We start from the raw sequence: 16,220 nt of genomic DNA on the forward strand, positions 1-16,220 counted from the left end.
CTTCCTCTTTGTGTTAGTGATTTGCCGCTCACGTTCAAAAACCGGCTGCGTGGTGACCTCCGGACGTTCCGTATAGGCTAGTTACAAAAATGGAGGCGAACAGCCAGCTGATTTTATTTATTTATTAAATCGATTCTTGGACATTTCAGATCGATTCTGAATCGTTGCATATGAGAATCTAGATTCTTCTGTGAATCGATTTTTTGGCACACCCCTACTGATTTTGTTGCGATAGTGTCAGACATTCATCTGATTATTCTAATGTATATATTTTCATTTCACACGTTATCAGGGGAGAGCGCGAACGCAGTCCCCCACTATCACAAATTATGCAGTCGAGATTCCCACATTTGGGGAATTCGCAGAGGTCAGCTCAGCCGGAGTGCAATGGCCAAGCCTCGCCCTGGGTGAACCACCTTCTTGATCATGGTATCTCCCCTGCCAGGTAAGTATGAGTTGTACACATCAGAGTCAGGAGAGTCTTTCACAGAAACACCACGCTGACTAATGGTGCTGACAATATACAAATTACCAACATCAGAGACTACAGAAGGCATGAACATCTACAGGATTTAAATATAGAACAAACATGTCTGTACTAAGGCTAACAAAGATTATTTACATTTCACTTGAGAAATAAGGCATCTATATTTCCCATAATGCAATGCTGTATCTTCAAATCAAAAGCCAACTCAAAAGTCACCTGTTTTATGTATTTAACTCCAACAAACTACTAACAGCCCAACAGAGAGTTTAAATAGGAACAAGCTAAATCATACTGCAACAAAAAGTAGTTTGATCCACGTTTGAAATTCAGAGTAACATAAAAACACAGTTCTGTTTCTCACATTAAAACCACTTCCTGTCTTTGTTCGTTTCTGGGGGGCAACTGACCCACCACCTATTGGTCTGGAGTGTGAACAACACTAGAAATAACTTCGATGAAAGCCGACTGGGAAACAGCAGCAGAAATTATGCAGAAAGGATTCTCACTTTTGGGGAATGAGCTAACCTAATTATCAGACTGAACAGACAGTTCATTTCAAAACTACAGTGAAATAAAACTAACGAACTACATCAAGTTTGAGGATCTACCAAGATCAAGAATCTACAAACAGTGAGTGCAAAGAACAGCACATTTCTTTTAACAATCTTGTTCAACAGTTACTGGTTTGATTTATTTTACAGTGACAGGCATTAAAAACATGTCTCCACTGGGCAACCTCCTGCTCTTAAAACCACAATATCATCACCAGAGCACTTATATTACACTTATATAATAAAATGTACCCACCACAACAACAACAACGAGATGTGAATAAGATTGATGTTAAACATTGAGAGGGGGGTGCACCGTTCCTGGAGGTACTGCAATACCAGGTCGATGCGTGGAGTGGACGGAGCAAGCCCCTATTCCATCTCCCAGTTCCAAAAATCAATTTAATATATGGTCCCCGGGTAGGGGACGTATCAGATATTAAACTGATAAGAACAGATACTACACTTGATCTTAGCCAAAAGGCCGAGAAGCGATACTGAGAAAGGGTCGGCAGAGAGGACCACATTCTCCGCACGGTACGTCTCACCTATGGGTCGCTAATTAACTACAACACAACAACTGTTTAGGTCACCGTATAAAACAGGAACAACGGACATTTGAGTTCATGTACAACTGGTGACTGTTTGTGACGATATTTATAACAAGCTTGTGCTTGTACTAAGACTGACAATTATTTAGCCTACATGTTACTTGAGAAAAATGGGCACATATCTCATCATGCAATGCTGTATCCCCAAATCAGAAGCTAAAGTCACCAGTTGAATGTATTTGACTCCAACAAATGAGTTCAAATAAGACTAAACTAAAATCATACTGCTACCAAAAGTAGTTTGATCCACATTTAAAGTTCAGAGAAAAGAATAAAAAAACGTATTTCTCACATTACCACTACTTCCTGTCTTTGTTTTCCTGCCGATGGGTAACTGACACACCGCCACCTATTGGTCTGGAGAGTGAATGACACTTTATTAAACATTTACCTATGTGCTTCTCTGTATGAAAATGGGAAGAATTGCTAACATGCTTATAAGGAGGTTCTCTATGTGCTTTGACTCTGAAGTGCTCTCCGTTTAGAATTACATCACACCGCTATATACTGCTCAATTGTGGTCTAACTATAAGAAAAAGAGTATGCAGAGGCTCAAGGTAGCATACAATGATGCAATGAGGCTGCTGCTCTGTGTCCCTAGGTGGCATAGTGCCAGTCATTTGTTTGTGTCCACTAGAGTGCCAACCTGTGAAGCACTCTTAAGACCACTGATGTTTAGTTTCATGTGTCGCCTGGACAACTCAGAGAACCACATAATTGAAGCTCTAGTCAGCCCTGTGAAAAGCTGTTATAGATACACTTCTATGTTAAGACAGCATTGGTGCAATAGCCTGTATATTCTATAGGTTAATATGCAATTTTTATATATTATTGTATATCATATAGGCTAATATGCAATTATGTATCTCTTTTTTATACTATGTATATTGTGTTATGTGTTATATGGACCTGTGTCTGCAATAAAGTTTATACTAATTGTCGGATTCTTGTTTACTTCCACATCTACATTAACAACAGAGAGCTGTTATGACTGATTTCACATTCATTAGAGCAGGGGTTCTCAACCTTTTGCAAGCTGGGCCCCCCCAAAGCTGGTTCATTGCAGTTGGGCCCCCCCCCTCCAATTTCTTGGCGAAATGTCTGATAAACATGGCCTCAAATCATCCTCGATTTGTGCACGATTGCGGTATTTCGTTTTGAGTGCAGTCATTTCTGAGAATCCTGCCTCACACAAATATGCCGACGTGAAAGGGAGGAGAATCTCCAAGGTGACGTCACAGAGTTGAGAGTATTCCTGCATCAATGCTGCCCAGAATGACGACAGAGGGCAGGAGGTCAGTGGCGTAACTAGCCAACACCAGGCCCCTATGCAGGATTATCAAGGCGGCCCCCCCTACTACAGCATGTGACGACGGCGCAATGTCCACGAGTAGGCTACCATGAATAGGACAGGATAGGATCATAGAGACACAGCATATAAGAGATGAGATGACTGACAACATCAGGAGTAGCCTACACGCACCACAACAACAAAAAAACACTGGTGAATGGCATCATAACACATGAAAAAACACACAAGGGATGTCCCTCCAGGATTTCGTGGCCTTTTTTTGAGATTGTTGCGGCCCAAAATGCCTGATTTCACGGGAGCTTTTGTTAAAAATTGCGATAAAAGTTGTGGTGTCTTTTGTATGTTGCAATTTTTTTTATTACTTTCTTTAAAAATAAAAAGGAAACTTGTTTTGGGGAGAATAATAATTAGTACTATTAATTAATTATTCTGGGCTGAGATTTCCTAGGAACCTTAAAAGGCTCTGGATGCTGCAAATGTTGGTATAATAGGAAAATGGCTGGTGGATTTAAGACAAAAAATAATTTATTGAATGTGAATATGAATCAAATATGAACATATCTGTCACTGTCAGTGGCTTGTTGGTCTTTACATTGTTAGTTAATGTCCAATCCTGGCCAGTGGCCACACACACACACACACATTCATACGGTTTGATAAAGTACTTATTGGACTTTAACTTATCATTGCACTTACAATAACGAGCATAGCTGTCCTCAATTTAGGTCATCTGCGTTTTTTCCTGCATCCACCGTGTGTGTGTGTGTGTGCGTGCGTGCGTGCGTGCGTGCGTGCGTGCGTGCGTGTGTGCGTCAGTCGCGGGGGAAATGGAGCAGCAGCCCCGCCCGCTGCAGAGAGCAGACATTACTGAAACAGCAGCCGCTTCAGTGACTGTATAATGAAAAACGTTACAGCGTACATTGATGTTAAAATGTTCACAAGTTGGCAGGACGGTCTGAAATGTTTTGCGCGGTCTTTCGCTGTACGTTTTGTTGGTAAATGTGAGATGTTCGAGTCACACACACGATCGTCTTCATAACAGAAACAAGGAAATTAATTTGACCCGTTCTCACTCCCGCTTGGTCAGTGGCTGTTCATTGCTGACAGGTGCTCAGACGCTGATTGAAATAGAGAGGAGAAGTCGTGTGACGTGCATCAGTGATAAAGTCTGCGAGGCTGGGGAACATGTCGCTGTTCCCTCGACTGATGCGGCCATGCTATAGGTCAAGTTTTTGTGTGAAGGCGTCCACTCTGTCTGCAAGGAGCAAAATCAGAGTTTCTATGAGGAGTGGTGTGTGTCTCCTCTCTGCTCTGACTGCAGGCTGGGACTGCTGTGCGAGGCTACTGAGAGACTGACCGCCTGGGAGGGCTTTTGGACGGGGGAGGGGCTCACGGCAGCACCTGCTGCTCGTTGAGCACAGTAGCTGCAGAGTGATGCGTGCTTTTTGTCTCCAGACACCACAAAAGTCTCCAAAATCACCAGTAAAAGTCGCTAGATTAGTTTTTGACAAACAAGTCGCCAGGAGGATGATTGTGTGTTACAGTCCAACCACTTGCATTTCAACATGAGGGAAATTTTTTTTCTGAATTTTTTATTTTTTTTTTCTCCCATCCTGTAGCCTACTCGCGCCCCCCCCGGGAGAGTGTCCGCGCCCCCCCAGGGGGGCGCGGACGCCCCACCGGTTGAGAACCACTGCATTAGAGGATGGTTCACTGAATCTGGATTGATTTAAAGTAATGTGTGAGGGTATATTAACGTTACATGTCATGTTTCCTGCTTTTAATAAATAAACCCTTTGAGCCGCTGCTCCTTTGCGTCGAAAGGAGCCAGTTGAGGTGGTTCGGGCATCTGGTAAGGATGCCCCCTGGGCGCCTCCCTAGGGAGGTGTTCCAGGCACGTCCAGCTGGGAGGAGGCCTCGGGGAAGACCCAGGACTAGGTGGAGGGATTATATCTCCAACCTGGCCTGGGAACGCCTCGGGATCCCCCAGTCGGAGCTGGTTAATGTTGCTCGGGAAAGGGAAGTTTGGGGTCCCCTGCTGGAGCTGCTCCCCCCGCGACCCGACACCGGATAAGCGGACGAAGATGGATGGATGGATGGATGGACCCTTTGAGCCACTGTTCTCTAGATGCTTTACATGTAATCCAGCATCTTCTAGCGAAGCTTCATCTGATTATTCTGATGAATATATTTTCATTTCACATGTCATCAGGGGAGAGCGCGAACGCAGTCCCCCACTATCACAAATTATGCAGTCGAGATTCCCACATTTGGGGAATTCGCAGAGGTCAGCTCAGCCGGAGTGCAATGGCCAAGCCTCGCCCTGGGTGAACCACCTTCTTGATCATGGTATCTCCCCTGCCAGGTAAGTATGAGTTGTACACATCAGAGTCAGGAGAGTCTTTCACAGAAACACCACGCTGACTAATGGTGCTGACAATATACAAATTACCAACATCAGAGACTACAGAAGGCATGAACATCTACAGGATTTAAATATAGAACAAACATGTCTGTACTAAGGCTAACAAAGATTATTTACACTTCACTTGAGAAATAAGGCATCTATATTTCCCATAATGCAATGCTGTATCTTCAAATCAAAAGCAAACTCAAAAGTCACCCGTTTTATGTATTTAACTCCAACAAACTAGTAACAGCCCAACAGAGAGTTTAAATAGGAACAAGCTAAATCATACTGCAAAAAAAAGTTTGATCCACGTTTGAAATTCAGAGAAACATAAGAACACAGTTCTGTTTCTCACATTAAAACTACTTCCTGTCTTTGTTCATTTCTGGGGGGCAACTGACCCACCACCTATTGGTCTGGAGAGTGAACAACACTTTAGTAAACATTCATCTCTGTGCTTGTGTCTATGCAACGTATACAGCAAGAAGAAATCACTTAGATAACAGAAAATTAAGTGCATATGCCTTTTAAATCTTTGATTCCTAATGTTTTTTTAAGATCCAGAGCTATGAACTGAACTTATCTTTTTCATATCTTTTTGTATTTACAAACATTGTTCCATTGTTGTTTTATTTTATGTTACATTATTTAAATTCTACCTTTGCCTAACTATATTCATGGTACCTTGCACATGTGATTATGTATCTTTAAGGCATACTGTTTTTGCCTTCCCTGTTCTACCTGTAAAGCACTTTGGATCAACTGTTTGTTTAAATTAGGGATGCACCAAATATTCGGCCACCAAAAACTTTCGGCCGAAAATGGCCCAAAAGGGCAATTACATTTTTATTTATGCAAGAACCCAAATAGTCTTAGTTATTTATGCAATTATTTATTTATCCATGAATTCATACTTAAAATGTATTCATCTTCGACACATGGCCCTGAGAAGGATGGCTGGTTGGATCCAGGAAATGAAGAGGGAAGGAGAGAGTTTGGATAGCAGCTGTGTTCGGATTGAATAATTCCTGTTTTGAAGCACAGAGAGACATTCTGTTGTTCTTTCCCCAGACCATAAACCACAACGAGGCGGAAGAGCACCGTTTGCCACAGCAAGGGTTAAGTGACACTGTGGTGGTGACACATTTGTGGTGGTCCTTCATTTTGTTTTGATACCCTCATTCCCAACGTCCATCAAACGTATCGTGGTCCACTGTTGACACAATGACATGTCCTACCATGAAAGTGAGAGCACAAGGAAAGATTTTAACACTTATAGATACTTTAAAGAGCACTGAGATGCCGGTTTTTATTTATTTTCGGACCCACTTCCCTCTCTAGGTTGCGGAAAAGAACTTTTTAGCAGATTTCTCGACCTCAACACCTGGCTTCAGATTACCTGTAACCATCACAACAAAGGTTTCATTGACAATTTGAATCTGTTTTGAGAACGTGGCTCCCTGTTTAGCAGGGATGGGAGTCACCCCAATGCACGCGGCAGCCAGATGCTATGTGACAATAAACGGCATGCCCATAGACAGTTATGACGGTTTGCATCCCGAAAATACACTTTCCAGACGCACTCTCCTATAACCTCCTTCTCCTCTAGAAATAACTCTGCTGGTCCACAGACCAGCTACATCATTTCAGTCATTACCAATAATAGACCACACATACTGGTGAGTCGGCAAAGTGGTAAAAATCACTCAACTGCAAACATAGCCAACTTGGCATCCATTCCCCGTTTACTACAGCCTGCCCCAAAAAATGAGGCAGATAATTCCCTTAACACACCAACAATAGCTCTATTAAATGTCAGATCTTTAGCAGGAAAATCATTTTTAATCAATGATTTTATTATTAAACACAATCTGGATTTAATATTTTTAACTGAAACCTGGCTGGATCAGAGTAGCGGTGCTGCTGTTCTTATCGAGTCAGCTCCCCCCTGGCTTTGGTTTTACTTATTCCTATGTACACAAATATCTGTTGGAAATTTTGCTTCCTTTGAATATGTGGCTCTTCAGCAAGAGCTATATTTCTAATTATTTACAGGCCACTTAAGTATTGTGCTGCCTTTTTTGATGACTTTCCTGAACTGCTGTCAATGATCTGTGTTGACTTTGATTGTGTAATCATTGCTGGTGATTTCAACATCCATGTCGACAACCCCCAGGATAAAAAAGGGACAAAAGAGCTGTGTTGTATCTTCGACAATTACGGGCTGACTAAACATGTAACAGATCCTACGCACAGTAAGGGTCACATCCTGGACTTAATTATCTCGAAAGGTCTGAACATTTCCAAGGTTGTGGTGAATGATGTTGCTCTTTCTGACCATTCCTGTGTTTTTTTTAACAGCTCTATCTCTGTGCAAAAAAAAAAAAAAAAAAAAAGAGTTCAAACTAAGGTAATTGGAAAACGATACATCACTGAAAGCACCAGTGAAAAATTCATTCAGCTTTTTGTCTTCCACATCTGCCCCTTCTGGAGCCTCAGTAACCAAGCTTGTAGATAACTTCAACTGTAGAATTACTAATGTTATTAACGCCACTGCTCCTACTAAGGTCAAAGTTCTCTTGAACAAAAAAAAAAAATCTCCATGGAGAAATGTCACATGTAAGATCTGAAAAAGAAAAAAAAAAAAAAAGTTTGTCGAAAAGCTGAACGCAGGTGGCAAAAAAAAAAAAATCTCCAGGTTGACTATGACACTTACAGACCTGCCAAGCTTGAAGAAATTTTATGAGTACAACCCCCCGCATGCGCACCAATCACCGACAGCCCACAGCCAATATACGCTCCACCGTTGCACTCACCAATGAGAAAACTATGAGATACCTAACACCATACTACATAATATAATTTCACCAATCAAGATTATTTTGTTACTCCATAACTATATACAAGTAGACCATAAATGTTTTACAATTACTGCTATCACTCCGAACATTGAATTGAAAACAAACCGTTGTACAGGAGGCATAGCCCATGGAAACTTCTTCCACCTGAAAATACATTGTTTGGCTCATCACTACCTTCTAGATTACAATAAATTATTATTACTGTGTACAAGAGTGGATGAATGGCTGTACGCGTAGTGAAACTACTACACAAATGTTTTCTTATATCCTGTCCAATATTTTGTGCCCATATATTTGTTAGTCTAACCAACAGGAGGCAGAGAGAGCTAATAAATATGCCTAAGTACTTCGGTGTTAAAGATGAGTTAAACCAGGTTAACACATAGCCTTCCTCTGATTACTGAAGGGAAATTAAGTAGTTTAAGTAATGATTTACTCATAAAGCAACTTTAAATAGGCCTAAAGCAACTACTAAAAAAGCACAGATTGAAGCCTGACAGAGACACAATTATAGGCTAATAAATAACATGGGTCAGATATTTTCAGATACACTTTTAAAAATTTGACATGGGTGACATTGCATTATGTCAGTTCCCATCACATCACATAAATAGCCTAACCGTTACCTTTATCTTACGTTAATCAGCACCTGGCCTTTCTAAAACCTTTTAGTTTTCTAGCCATTCCACCACTTTTCTAACTGCCCCCAACAAATGGGAGGGATGGCAGGTGTGATAGGCTAGCCTATTGACACCAGTGTTGGGCAAGTTAATTCCAAAATGTAATACATTATTACTAGTTACAGTCATTTGAGACTAATTAGTTATATTACAATATTATTGTCTCTGAATTGTAATGCTTACACTACTTTTGCGTTACTTTCACCAAAATAGAAGCAGAAGTATTCTTGGCAGGTAGCTTGTGAATATCACCACGGGGTCAAAAAAGTCTCATCTTTATCCACTTTAATATCATAATTATAATTTATTCATATTATTTTGTATTATTAATCTGACGCTGCAAAGTAACTAAAGCTATAAAATAAATAGTTAAGTAAAACATTCAATAGCCTACTTGACTCTGAATTGTGGTGGACTAGAAGTAGCCTAATAAGTGAAAATAAAATGAAAAATATCCAATTAAAATTTAATCAAAGTAGCCAACAGTTACTTTCCACCGCTGATAAAATGTAATATTACGTGTAGCGAGACTAAACATTAATTCTCGACATGTTATCTGTCAGTTGCTCGGTCACATTGCTGTAGTCACTGACAGAACAGATGTTGTCCGTTACCGTCTCTGGTTTTGGTTCTGACCACGGAAACAGTGACGGGACAGCTCGCTTCAACGCAGCGTAAACAACTCTGGAAAATAACGTCCGTGTCGCAAATGTATCTCTGCAGTCAGTTCAACCACTGAATTGATTGTAATGCGTTACTGATTGACACTACGAACGCTTTTTTTCTTATCATCCATTTATTTTTAATATCATTACGTTTCGGGGGGTGGGGAGTATTTGTTTATGGGACTGTGTTCGTTACCTGTTGCCCCTTGGTGACTGATGTTGATGTCTGTCTTGCACTCTGTGCAGAACGCGTGAGGAGGGTCTATATAGGGTCTATGTGAGGTAGTCTGGACATGTGGAGGAAAGGCTATCTCCAGGGCTGGACTGGCCATCGGGCATACCGGGCATTTTGCCGGTGGGCCGACGCACTTTTGGGCCGAACCGCCGATATAAATAGGCCTTTTTTTGGCGGGCGGGGCCGGCCCATAAAGAACTCACAGCGGCCCATTGGTTAATTTTCTTTATTGGCACTGGCCTGACCCAATCAAATCCAGGAACCCCCTTCCGCACTCCAGGCCGAAAATTTACGAATCCCACTTTGGCCACGCCTCCCGGCCCTGAGACACGAGCTGTAATAGTTATGCTGGAAGTTTAGCATTCACGTTATAATGGACAAACGACCACCAAAGCGCAAGGGAGGTGCAGAGAAATGACAGGAGAAAAAGATTAAGAATCTACAGGCGGATTCCTCAAAATGTGCCAAAATTTCTGACACGTTTGGGGCTGTAGTAGCTGCTTCAACATCAGCATTACCTGAAGTAGAGGAGGAGGAGGAGAGGTGGCTGGCTATAGAAGCAGAAACAACATCATGACAGGGAAGAAGCCGAATGACCATGACAGGGCCATGGGAGCGAGTGAGGAAAAGATGGAAGGAGAGAGTAGTTGACGATGTGGTAAGGAGTAGGCAAATTAACAGGGACTCTCAGGAAGGGAGGGAGGCTGTGTGTGTGTGTGTGTGTGTGTGTGTGTGTGTGTGTGTGTGTGTGTGTGTGTGTGTGTGTGTGTGTGTGTGTGTCATGTCATAACGACAACAAGCAGTTTGGCAGTAACATTAAAGTTAGTGGTTGTCAAGTAACCAAACTGCTTAAGCTTACATTGAAAATGCTAGCGGTTAGCCTGTTGGGTAGCTGAAAAGTCTGTGATCTATAAAATCAGTGATGATACAAGCATCAGTGTTCCTTGAATGGCTTAATTAACTTCTCTTGTATTGGTGCTCTTTTCCAGGGCATATACTACTCTCAGCTTTATTGTAGCTTTTGGGAAGGGTTATAGTTACAGTATTTAGCAGACACTTGTGTCCAAAGCGACAAAATATGAATCTTACAATAGTTAAAATTAACAGTAAACGGTTTTTAAAGTTGCTAAGCCAATATTAAGCATACTAGTAATAATAACAATAGCAATACAATATCAAATGTCAATAAAAAATATACCATAAATCTACAAATCATAACTAAGAATGAATGAATTATTTAAGTGTAAGAGCAACAGATAAATCTTGAGTCCCCTCTTGAAGGATCCAAAACGATCAGATGAACGCTGAACACTAGGCAACTCATATACAATGCACGCATATTTTAAGAGGACTGTCTGCAGGGAATGTGTCTGACCAATCACGGTGGGTGTGGGCCTCCTGGGCCAAAAAATGCCAGGGCCAATTTTTGTCCCAGTCCAGCCCTGGCTCTCTCTCCCGTTAAGAAATCCTTCTGAACCTTTTTTTTGAGGCGGTTCAGCCATAGCATGCAAGCCTACGGTTATCCGGACAGCCTGGCCTGCTGAGGCACTCACTGAATTGAATTAAACGCGCAAAGCATTTGGCTAGGAGGGGCAGGTGGGCAGAGGGTTAAAATGCAGCACTCTGATTGGATGAAAGCTTTTCACTCCACTCCTCAGCAGCAGAATCAACATGATATATGTAGATTGCATAGAACCTGAAACCGGAGAAATGCGAGATGCAACAAAATGCGTACCTAGAGAGCAGCGAATCGTACAAGCGTACTTAAGGGTTAAATGCGTGCAGAGTACGCAAAATGCGTACATGTTGGCAGGTCTGCACTTACAAAGAGAGACTACGCACTTATAATATGGAACTGAGGAATGCAAGATGGTCCTTCTGATATTATTGCTAAAAACAATAATTCACGTGCCTTGTTTGCTATTGTTGATAGGTTAACAAACCCGCCAGTGCCAGTAGCATCTGAACTTTCATCTACCAAGGGTTGCAATGATTTCACCATCTTCTTCAAAGAAAAACTTAGGCAAACAGTCAGTGCATCCATGTCAAGTACAGGATATATGTTGTCACAATGTCCAGACAAAACAAATCCCAATATGACACAATTTCAAATGATTACCTATAAAAACATAGAGGACATTATACAACATCTAAAACCCTCCTCCTGTTGTCTCGATATTCTACCGACGGACTTCTTCAAAAATGTTTCAATCTGTTTGGCTCCTGATCTTCTACAGACTGTAACCACGTCTCTTTTCTCGGGTATCTTCCCACAGGCCCTGAAAACTGCAGTCATCAAGCCAATCTTAAAAAAGAACAACCTAGACACGTCACTAATGGACAATTATAGGCAAATATCGAACTTTCCATTTTTAAGCAAAATTATTGAGAAAGCTGTTTTTCAACAACTCAACCTTTTTCTATCCCTAAACAATATTTTTGATGCCTTCCAATCAGGATTTCGACCTCACCACAACACTGAGACGGCTCTTGTCAAAGTTTTTAATGACATCCACTTGAACTCAGATGGTGGTAAAACGACCTAGTATTACTTGATCTTAGTGCTCCGTTCGATACGGTTGACCACAATATACTTTTGGATCGATTAGAAAACTGTGTTGGCCTCTCCGGCTCGGTATATTAAAGTGGTTCCAATCCTATTTAAAGAATAGGAACTACTTTGTGTCCATAGGTAATTGTGTTTCAGAGCACAAAGACATGACGTGTGGAGCTCCCCAGGGCTCTGTCCTGGGGCCTCTTCAGTTTAATATCTATATGCTCCCACTGGCCCAGATAATGAAAAACAATAGCATAAGTTACCATAGTTATGCTGATGACACACAAATTTACATAAAACTGTTGCCTGGAGACTACAGTCCAATACAAAAACTGTCTAGGTGCATTGAACAAATTAATGATTGGATGTGCCAGAACTTTCTTAAATTGAATGAAGGAAAAACTGAGGTGATAATTTTTGGAGCAAAAGTGGAACGACTAAGAACCAGCACCCAGCTTCAAACTATAATGTTAAAAACAAAGTCAGAAATCTCGGTGTAATCATGGACTCGGATCTGAATTTTAACAGTCACGTTAAGACGATAACAAAGTTAGCCTTTTACCACCTTAAAAATACATCAAGGGTAAAAGGACTAATGTGTCACCAGGATTTGGAAAAGCTCGTCCACGCCTTTATTTTCAGTAGACTAGACTACTGTAACTGTGTCCTTACAGGTCTTCCTAAAAAAAAAAAAAAGTCAGACAGCTGCAGCAGATTCAGAACGCAGCTGCTCGAGTCCTCACCAACACAAGGAAAGCGGATCACATCACTCCAATTTTAAAGTCTCTACATTGGCTTCCTATGCCCCAAAGAATAGATTTCAAAATTCTTCTGCTGGTTTATAAGTCGCTAAATGGTTTAGGGCCAAATTACCTTTCGGATCTACTTGTGAACTATGAACCGCAGAGGCCTCTAAGATCATCAGGGACAGGTTTGCTTGCCATCCCCAGAATCCGAACAAAAAAAAGGGGAAAGTAGCTTTCAGTTTCTATGCAACTGTAGATCGGCACCCACGCTCAGCTCTTTTAAATAAAGGCTAAAGACCTTTCTTTTTGATACTGCCTATGTTTAATTCTTTGCACTGCACTGTATTGGGAATTTTATTCTTTTATTTCTGTATTGCCTTGGCTTGCCTTTGACTCAGATGGTGAAACAGTTTGAGACCCAATGCTATCCTTAACTTCACCACCAGATGTCCTCATAGACTTCTGAAGCTTCGAGTATTGAACCTTTTTTCGATACAGTTGGATTGAAAGCTTCACTGGTTCAGAAAGCTTCAGCTCGCCATCACTACTAGATGCTTTACATGTAATCCAGCATCTTCTAACAAAGCTTCATCTGATTATTCTGATGAATATATTTTCATTTCACACGTTATCAGGGGAGAGCGCGAACGCAGTCCCCCACTATCACAAATTATGCAGTCGAGATTCCCACATTCCCACATTTGGGGAATTCGCAGAGGTCAGCTCAGCCGGAGTGCAATGGCCAAGCCTCGCCCTGGGTGAACCACCTTCTTGATCATGGTATCTCCCCTGCCAGGTAAGTATGAGTTGTACACATCAGAGTCAGGAGAGTCTTTCACAGAAACACCATGCTGACTAATGGTGCTGACAATATACAAATTACCAACATCAGAGACTACAGAAGGCATGAACATCTACACGATTTAATATAGGACAAACATGTTTATACTAAGTAAACAAAGATTATTTACACTTCACTTGAGAAATAAGGCATCTATATTTCCCATAATGCAATGCTGTATCTTCAAATCAAAAGCCAACTTAAAAGTCCCCCGTTTTATGTATTAACTCCAACAAACCAGTAACAGCCCAACAGAGAGTTTAAATAGGAACAAGCTAAATCATACTGCAACAAAATGTAGTTTGATCCACGTTTGAAATTCAGAGAAAAATAAAAAACAGTTCTGTTTCTCACATTAAAACTACTTCCTGTCTTTGTTTGTTTCTGGAGGGCAACTGACCCACCACCACCTATTGGTCTGGAGTGTGAACAACACTTTAGTAAACATTCATCTCTGTGATTGTGTCTATGCAACATATACAGCAAGAAGAAATAACTTAGATAACAGAAAATTAAGTGCAGATGCCTTTTAACTCTTTCATTCCTAATGTTTTTTTTAAAGATTCAGAGCTATGAACTGAACTTATGTTTTTCGTATCTTTTTGTATTTACAAACATTGTTCCATTATTTAAATTCTACCTTTGCCTAACTATATTCATGGTACCTTGCACATGTGATTATGTATCTTTAAGGCATACTGTTTCTGCCTTCCCTGTTCTACCTGTAAAGCACTTTGGATCACCTGTTCGTTTAGATGTGCTATACAAATAAAACGACTTTACTTAATGTCAGCAGAAAGCCGACTGGGAAACAGCAGCAGAAATTATGCAGTACGGATTCTCACTTTTGGGGAATGAGCTAACCTAATTATCAGACTGAACAGACCGTTCAATTCAAAACTGCCGCCTCCTGTCTCCACTTTGCAACCTCCTGCTCTTAAAACAATAACAGCACCAGAACACTTATATTACACTTATATAATAAAATGTACCCACAACGACAGAGCGGGGATGTGAATAAGATTGATGTTGAACATTGAGAGGGGGGTGCACCGTTCCTGGAGGTACTGCAATACCAGGTCGATGCGTGGAGTGGACGGAGCAAGCCCCTATTCCATCTCCCAGTTCCAAAAATCAATTTAATATATGGTCCCCGGGTAGGGGACGTATCAGATATTAAACTGATAAGAACAGATACTACACTTGATCTTAGCCAAAAGGCCGAGAAGCGATACTGACAAAGGGTCGGCAGAGAGGACCGCATTCTCCGCACGGTACGTCTCACCTACGGGTCGCTAATTAACTACAACCAAACAACTGTTTAGGTCACCGTATAAAACAGGAACAACGGACATTTGAGTTCATGTACAACTGGTGACGGTCTGTGGTGAGATTTATAACAAGCTTGTATTTGTACTAAGACTGACAACAATTATTTACGTTACTTGAGAAAAATGGGCACATATCCCATCATGCAATGCTGTATCCCCAAATCAGAAGCTAAAGTCACCAGTTGAATGTATTTGACTCCAACAAATGAGTAAAAGCCCAACAGCAAGTTCAAATAAGACTAAACTAAATCATACTGCTACCTACAGTAGTTTGATTCCCATTTGAAGTTCAGAGAAAAGAATGAAAACACTTTTATTTCTCACATTACCACTACTTCCTGTCTTTGTTTTCTGCCGATGGTTAACTGACACACCGCCACCTATTGGTCTGGAGAGTGAACAACACTAAACATTCATCTCTGTGCTTCTCTGTATGAAAATAGGAAGAATTGTCAGATTCTTGTTTTCTTCACTGATTGACAGTTTACTTCCACATCTACATTAACAACAGAGAGCTTTATGACTGATTTCACATTCATTAGAGCAGTGTTTCTCAAATGGGGGTACCTGTACCCCTAGGGGTACTTTGGAGTACTGCAGGGGGTACATAAAATGTTTACAAAAATGCTAATTTAAAAATATATCATGCATAATTCCTAAAATAATTATACTATAATGATGAATGAATTAAGTGATGGATTCTAAACATTTGAAATGTAGCATTTAAATGTTTTTGTTTAAAAAAGGTTGTTGTTTGGTTAATCTATCACTGCGAGGCTGTATTGTTCCTCTTAAAAGACTTTTTTTCTACCAAAAATGTTTTGCGCTGTTCAGGGGTACTGGCTGAAAAAGCAATTCAAAGCGAGTACAATATTGAAAAAGTTTGAGAAACACTGCATTAGAGGATGGTTCACTGAATCTGGATTCATTTAA

General features: G+C 40.9%; 5 non-coding genes across 5 annotated transcripts; all 5 read right to left on the reverse strand.

Moving 5' to 3' along the window:
* Window positions 1-289: 289 nt before the first annotated feature.
* LOC120554597 lies at window positions 290-453 on the reverse strand. The gene has a single exon (XR_005638530.1). It is a non-coding gene; the product is annotated as a U1 spliceosomal RNA (small nuclear RNA).
* An 890-nt stretch (window positions 454-1,343) lies between these two features.
* Window positions 1,344-1,534, reverse strand: LOC120554530. Its single transcript, XR_005638496.1, has one exon. It is a non-coding gene; the product is annotated as a U2 spliceosomal RNA (small nuclear RNA).
* A 3,636-nt stretch (window positions 1,535-5,170) lies between these two features.
* LOC120554653 lies at window positions 5,171-5,334 on the reverse strand. The gene has a single exon (XR_005638544.1). It is a non-coding gene; the product is annotated as a U1 spliceosomal RNA (small nuclear RNA).
* An 8,413-nt stretch (window positions 5,335-13,747) lies between these two features.
* On the reverse strand, window positions 13,748-13,919 carry LOC120554489. The gene has a single exon (XR_005638468.1). It is a non-coding gene; the product is annotated as a U1 spliceosomal RNA (small nuclear RNA).
* A 1,079-nt stretch (window positions 13,920-14,998) lies between these two features.
* LOC120554533 lies at window positions 14,999-15,189 on the reverse strand. The gene has a single exon (XR_005638498.1). It is a non-coding gene; the product is annotated as a U2 spliceosomal RNA (small nuclear RNA).
* Between the last annotated feature and the right edge of the window lie 1,031 nt (window positions 15,190-16,220).

This window comes from Perca fluviatilis, chromosome 2, assembly GCF_010015445.1.
Source record: "Perca fluviatilis chromosome 2, GENO_Pfluv_1.0, whole genome shotgun sequence".
Classification (NCBI taxonomy): Eukaryota; Metazoa; Chordata; class Actinopteri; order Perciformes; family Percidae; genus Perca; species Perca fluviatilis.